Source organism: Cervus canadensis, chromosome X (genome assembly GCF_019320065.1).
Source record: "Cervus canadensis isolate Bull #8, Minnesota chromosome X, ASM1932006v1, whole genome shotgun sequence".
In the NCBI taxonomy this organism is placed as follows: Eukaryota; Metazoa; Chordata; class Mammalia; order Artiodactyla; family Cervidae; genus Cervus; species Cervus canadensis.
Genome location: NC_057419.1, coordinates 97,577,520 through 97,584,477, shown reverse-complemented (window position 1 = coordinate 97,584,477; position 6,958 = coordinate 97,577,520). Strand labels below are relative to the sequence as shown.

At 53.9% G+C, this 6,958-nt stretch overlaps 2 pseudogenes; one reads left to right on the top strand and one right to left on the bottom strand.

The window, feature by feature from the left end:
* Positions 1–1,352: 1,352 nt before the first annotated feature.
* On the top strand, positions 1,353–4,296 carry LOC122435662 (annotated as a pseudogene).
* A 928-nt stretch (positions 4,297–5,224) lies between these two features.
* Positions 5,225–6,685, bottom strand: LOC122435661 (annotated as a pseudogene).
* Positions 6,686–6,958: the final 273 nt, after the last annotated feature.

Genomic DNA, 6,958 nt, shown 5'->3' with positions numbered 1-6,958 from the left:
AGCTTTAGCATCAGTCCTTTCAATGGATATTCAGGGTTGATTTCCTCTAGGGTCGACTGGCTTGGTCTCCTTGCTGTCCAAGGGACTTTCAAGAGTCTTCTGCAGCACCACAGTAGTACTATTTTGTACACAGTAGTGTGTATCTGTTAATCCCAAACTCCTAATTTATCCCTTCCCCTGCTTTTCCCCTTTGGTAACCATAAGTTGTTCTCTGAGTCTGTTTCTGTTTGTAAATAATTTAATTTGTATCATCCTTTTTTCCACATATAAGTGATATCACAGATTATTCGTCTTTCTCTTTCTGACTTACTTCACTTAATACGATAATCTCTAGGTCCATCCATGTTGCCACAGATGGTATTACTTCGTTATTTTTCATGGCTGAGTATTCCTCTGTGTGTGTGTGTGTGTGTGTGTGTGTGTGTGTGTGTGTACCACATCTTCTTTATCCAGTCATCTGTTGATGGACATTTAGGATGTTTCCATATCTTGCCTGTTGTAGATAGTGTTGCAATGAATATTGGGGTGCATGTATCTTTTCATATTAGAGTTTTTGCCTTTTCCAGGTATATAGTCAGGAGTGGGATTGCTAGATCATATGGTAGTTCTGTTTGTTGTTGCTTAATGATCCTCCATACTGTTCTTCATATTGACTGTTCCGATTTATGTTTCCACCAACAGTGTACAAGTGTTCCCTTTTCTCTGCACACTCTCCAGCATTTATTCTTCATAGGTTTTATTGATGATGGCCTTTCTGACCAGTATAAGGTGATATTTCATTGGAGTTTTGATTTGAATTTGTCTAATAATTAAGAATGTTGAGCATCTTTTCAAGTGCCTCTTGGCCATCTGTGTCCTCTTTGGATAAAGGGTCTTCTTTGGAGAACGGCTTTTGTGTCAGGGTCACACAGGCTGGGTGGCTCAACCTGTGAACTGTGTTGGTTCAGGAGGCTAGGAGCCAAGGCTGAGGTGTCAGCTGACTTTGGCTCTCATGAGGGCTGTGGGGAGAGTCTGTCCCATCTCTACCACCTCACTTCCAGGTCATTGCTGGCCATGGTGGGCTTGGAGAACTCTGCCTTCCTCTTCACCCAGAGTTCTCCTGTGTGCCTGCCTGTCTATCTGTAAATGTGTCCTTCATATGGGGCCAGGCATCCTGTAAGAAGAGGGTCCATCATAATGGGCTCAGGTGACCTCCATCAGCTCTGTGAAGACCTTTCCTTTGTCTGTAGTGTCATGCTGAGGTACTTGCAATTGAGATTCCAGCACCTGACTCTGAGGGGCATGATGTGTCTCCTCATACCCTACAAAGGCTTTGAGGGAGGAAGACACTGGAATGTTACAAGTATGGAAGGATGACCTTCATGGCTACTGGTGGTGAATCCAGAGGTGAGGAGAGCAGGCCACCAGGGTAGGAACCAGAACTCATGGGACCTCATGGACCTGTGATAACTGTGGCTCTGCTGTGTTCAGTGAAGGAAAGGCCTGGGAGGCCCTGGGCTGGGTTCCTCTGGGACCTTGTCCTCGTCCTCACAGCCATGTGGAAACAGAGGCTCCCTCGGAGGTTCTGAGACCATGCTGAGGTTCAGGCCTGCGGCTCTGCTTCTCCGACTCCAACCCCCTCCAGTAAACAGGGACTCCTCTCCAGGTAAAAGAAAAGAAGGGAGATTGGAGGTGTGGTCAGGCCCCCTGCAGTCATGGGCTATCTTTCTATCTCTCAGCATCTCCCCAGCCATGGAATGAGGTGATAGTAACCTAGCAGATTATTTGAGGTTTGAATTCTGTGACCCCTGTGTGGTGCTGTCCCAGGCCCTGGTGATGACACAGAGTGTGCCCGTCCCAGTAGTCCCTGCACTCCTTTGTTCTTTCTCGAGGTTCTGGGCGAGAGCTGTGGCATCAGCTGGCAGTGGAAGCCAGGGTGTGTGAAGGGTTTGGAGGAAGGTGGCTCCCAAAGGCATGGGGAAGACACCTGGCAGGGCCGTCTGAGGTCCAGGGCAGCCCCAGGGCCAAGGCCAGATTGGTTAGCATGGAACTGCCCTCAGTAGCCCTGGGCTGAGATAGGGGATCTGCAGAGCATGGGCAGGGATGGGGCTGGGAGCCGAGGGGTGGGGTGGTGGCCTGGGTGGGGGAAGTCAAGCCCAGGACAGTGCCTGTCTGTGCTGGGAGAGGACTAGAGCCCAGCCTCTGGGCTGTGAAGCCAGAGGCTTGCCCTCCCTCCTCAATGCTCCCAGTGTTTTGGGGCCCTCTGTCTTGGAACTCACCACGTGCCTCTCTCCTGCTGTCTCGTCCTCCTTCCTGACCTCCCCACTGTCTCCATGTGATGGATGTGTCCTCTGGGTCACCATCCACCTGTCATCAGACCATGTGGAGACAGATGGAAGGAGTCAGCCCTCTCTGACCACCACCCCCCATTTTGTGTCAGCAGGCTTGGATGAAGCTCAGGTTCATAGGGCTGAGGTCCAGCCCAGGGCTGTGAGCTTGGAGACTGCTGTATCAAGCTCCAGACCTTTGTGGTTCTGTATATCTGCAGCAACAAGAGGCCCTGGGAGCCCTGGGAGATTAGGTTTAACTGTCTGTCCTTCTGACAGCATTTTTCAGGTTTCATCTTAAAGAGTGTCAAGACCCTGGAGATACAATGGTGGCCCATTCTTTGTAGTCCCGGCACTGTACCCTGGCCGTCCACATGGTGCACCGGGGACTGGGAGGACGTGGCCTGGTGGGAGCTGCTGAAGAAGAGGTTGGGGATGAGCCCCGCCCAGATCCAGGCCTTGCTGTGGGATGGGGACAAGTTTGGCTGCACAGTGATTGTGGGCAAGTGATGCCCTGCCCTGCACTGCCTGGCCGCAGTGCTGCCCTGGATCTCAGCCAGGTTGTGATCATTTGTTTTCTGTTGAACCAGTTGGTGGGGTGTAGGGGGGACTGAGGGTTCTTCAGAGGGACAGAGAGGGTGCCTGGGCTGGGAGACAGTGGCTGGGTTCCCTGACCACCACTCTGGGCCTCAGTCCCCATTTGTGCTCTGAGGCAGAGGCACATCCAGGTCTGTACGTGGCACTTGCCTCTGTGTGTGTGTGTGTGTGTGTCCCCACGTGTGTGTGTGTGTGTCCCCACATGTGTGTGTGTCCCCCCACGTGTGTGTCCCCACATGTGTGTGTCCCCACGTGTGTGTGTGTCCCCCGTGTGTGTGTGTCCCCACATGTGTGTGTGTCCCCCGTGTGTGTGTGTCCCCACATGTGTGTGTGTCCCCACATGTGTGTGTCCCCACGTGTGTGTGTGTGTCCGCACGTGTGTGTGTGTCCCCATGTGTGTGTGAGTGTGTCCCCACGTGTGTGTGTGTCCCCACGTGTGTGTGAGTGTGTCCCCACGTGTGTGTGTGTGTGTCCCCACGTGTGTGTGTGTGTGTCCCCACGTGTGTGTGTATGTGTGTCCCCACGTGTGTGTGCCCAGCAGAGACCATGAGAGGCAGCACAGCACCCAGCCTGGGAACCCAGGCAGTTCCACCCCCACTGCCTGCGGCCCGGCCTGAGCAAGTCCCCTGACTCCCCAGCGGTGAGGCCCCACAGCAACACCTGTCTGCTGGAAAAATGTTTGGGGACCTGATGTCCACAGGCTCCCCACCGGGGCCCTCCTGCTCTGTCCCTGCGGCCTTCAGTGGGCAGACTGAGAGCTCCCCATGGCCTGGTGGGTTCCTGGAGCACCAGGCCTCTCTGTTTCATTTTGCTCCCTCCCTCGCTTGGTCTTGCCCTGAATTCCCTTTGCCAAGGTGAGCCAGTCTGAATTGCTCAGCCAGAGGACCCAATTCACCTCGCGTCCCCTCCATGATACAGTCTTCGTCTCTAGGAGGCACGGCTTTGAATGACCTTGTTCTCTTTCTGTCTCCTGTCTTTGCACACAGGTCTTGCAGACACTGGGGACACTTTGCTATGCCCAGAAAACCTAGGTCCCGACGAGGTGGAAGAGCTGGAGATTCAAGCCCTGCTACCCGACCTGCGACAGAAGTAAATGACTGTGCTAGCCAAGTCCCGCTGGCTGTTGCAGGCCTTGCCAGGGAGGGGTGGGAGGGACGTCTTCCAGGTGGACATCCCCTAGCACCTGAACCCCTTTGGGCAGGAGTCCTGTCCAGACTGGGCTCTCAAAAGGGAGGTGACTGAGAGATCAGCACATGGTGACACCCTGAGTTACCACCCCACCCTGGACATGCGCATCTGGTTCTGCTTGAATCAGTCATGCCCTGTGGTGCCCACTTGGTGTGGGGCCCAGGGCAGGGACTCCCCTCATGCGGTGTTGCTCTGGACTCAGTGAGAGTTTCTGGGCCTTTGACCTTTACGGAATGCTAGCGTTGCCACTCACTTTGGCTCTGCTGGATCTGGGTGGTTGAGAGAAACGTGTTGTTAGGAAATCGGTTAGTGTTTTCCCCTCTCTGTTCTGGTCCAAACTCCCTGATGTTGGAACAGTGCCCAGGGAGTAATGGGGGAAGGCTGGGGGCAGGCTGAGCATAAGCAGACAGTGAGGCCTCGGGCTGGTAGAGAGGCCCGCAGGCCCAGAAACAGGCCGCGGTATGTCCTTGCAGGTGACCCTTGCCCTGCTGTAAACTGTCTTGTGAGCCAAGACAAGGCCTGCATGTTGGACACGCTGCCTGTACGCATCACATCCAAACACAGGCTCGTCAATACAGCTGTGAGGGCAGAGCAAAAAGGGCTGGTGTTCACCTTGTGGGAACCTTGTACTTATCTTTGGGTTTGGGGTCATGCGTTTGCAGGGCTCTTGGCGGGTGGGGTGAGTGACCCTATTTTCTGCTGAGCATCTTAGGGAGGGCCATGGATCGAGAGTTGGAGATGCTCAGCTGCTGATCAGAAACTTGTGGTATCATCGGGGGATCCTTGAGGAGCACCTTCCGCTTCAGGATGCATGACTCATGGAAAGGGACACCCCCACTGTCAGGAACAAGCCCATCCTGTGCTGGCCTCTGCACTCAACTCAGCAACCACACTCTTGGCTGAGCGTGTGAAATGTTGCTGCTTCAGAAAAAAGGGACCACAGGGACCAGACCGAAGCCTGCCTGGGGCATGGGCTTGCAGCCTCATTGGGCTCATCCTGTGCGGTGTGAATCACATGGACAAATATAAAGAACACAGACTCGCAGTTCTCGTTTGATACTTTACTCCCACAGATAAATCGATTTTTTTTATTACAAGAGAGTGATTTTGAGTGTCCCTAGGGATCTGGAAGCTCAGGAATTTTGTTTGTGCTTGAGTTGCTCACGGAGGGCACCCTTGTAATCTGAGGACTCTCCCTGCTACTCCTCCGCCTCAGAGGCCTCATCTGGGGCCATGACTGAAAGGGCTGCCATCATGGTGGAGTAAAAGGTCTTGTACACAGCCATCACCAAATTGTAACTTGGGTACTCCAGGGGGCTGTCGGTCAGTTCCCCTGCTCCCTCCCTTCCAGCAGTAGCCAGGGGTACAGACGTGGCATTGCTGGACATGCCCTCGTCACTGGGGCCACCCTGCTCACTGGGGAGATGGTTTCCCCTGGCCCACCTGGCTTGATTGCACACAGATCAAAGGCCAGAGAACAGAAATGAGTGCAGGCTGGGGGTTTCTGGGGTTCCATTCTGGGTGTTCTTGTCCATCTCTTGGGTGAACTCATGATGGAATTGAGGAGAGCATCTGGTCTCCACCGCTCGCTTCTTTCTCTTTGGGGTGGTTGTTGCGCTGGTGGTGGGCTGAGTAGTTGTTCTGGGGTCGCCTTTCCTCCGGATGTTCTGCAGGAGGAGAAGCTTGTCTCTCTGAAAGTTGAAGTTGCGATAGATCTGAAAGGAAATGAATCACTTTAGACAGCAAGGGCGAGAAGAGCCTTCCTCACCGCCCTCCTCCCTACCACCATCCTGGCCATGCCTAAGTATGGAGACAAGGTCTCTTCATTCCTGGCAGGTTATGAGGCCCTAGCATGCTGCTCCCTAGAGCTCCCCTGGGGCCAGCCTCACTTAAGGTGTTACTGGTGGTCCCTGGCATCAAGTGGCCCTGCAGGGTCTGGAGTCACCCCTGTGGGTCCTGTCTAAGGGGGGTGGTGGAACATGACAGACCCTGCTTCCTCCTCTTTCCTTAACTACCCTCTCATGATAACAATGTTCTTCTGGGAAATGAAACCTGTCCAGCACTCAGCTCATCTAGTCTAGTCTCCCCAGGAGGGCTTTCTACCTTACCATCAGCTTCTTCTTCCCTGCAGAGCACCTCGAAGGGCAGATTTTACTGAACCCATACAGGTTCATTTCACGAATGAAGCTCTTGATGCTGTCTGTCTTGAAGATCTGGTCTGCGCCCCTGAGCTGGAGGACCGCCGTCTGGAAGAGATTTGCCTCAATGACCACAGTGTCTCCCTTGTCGCTGCAGTGCACAGAGGTGAAGGCCGCATCCTCCATGATCATCCAGAGCTTCCTGGGGAAGGACAGCCCAAGGATGGTGTTGTTATCTTCCTTGTTGACCATTTCTGGGTTGGGGCCCTGTGGGGTCAGGTATACTTGGGAGCCCGGATCTGGGCTCTCGGGTTGGTCACCCTGCTTCTCCAAAGCCTCCCTTGAATCCACGTTTGGAACCGGGGAGTAATCATGGGGGTCCCCTGCTGTGGGCTCCCTATCAGTTGATGGGGCCAGCAGGGCTGCCCATGCCTCCTGAGAACTCTGACTAGCCATGGAGTCAGTTTAGCTCAGGAGCATTCTCTACCCAAGCATTGAATGCTCAGGGCAGAAGGGCCTCAGACCAGGGTTGGGGTGCCCCAAAAAAGCTCTCTGGAGAGTCTAGAATCTGGGTCATGGGACAGGCAGCCAATTAAGTGGTCAGCTTCCTTAATTGTTTCATGATGTCACAGAGGTGATGTGGAGAGGCAGCCTTGGCCCAGTGTGGGGGAGGCAGTCTGGGGACAGAGATGGGATCCCCAGCTTGTCTCTTGTCTGAAAGCACAGAAG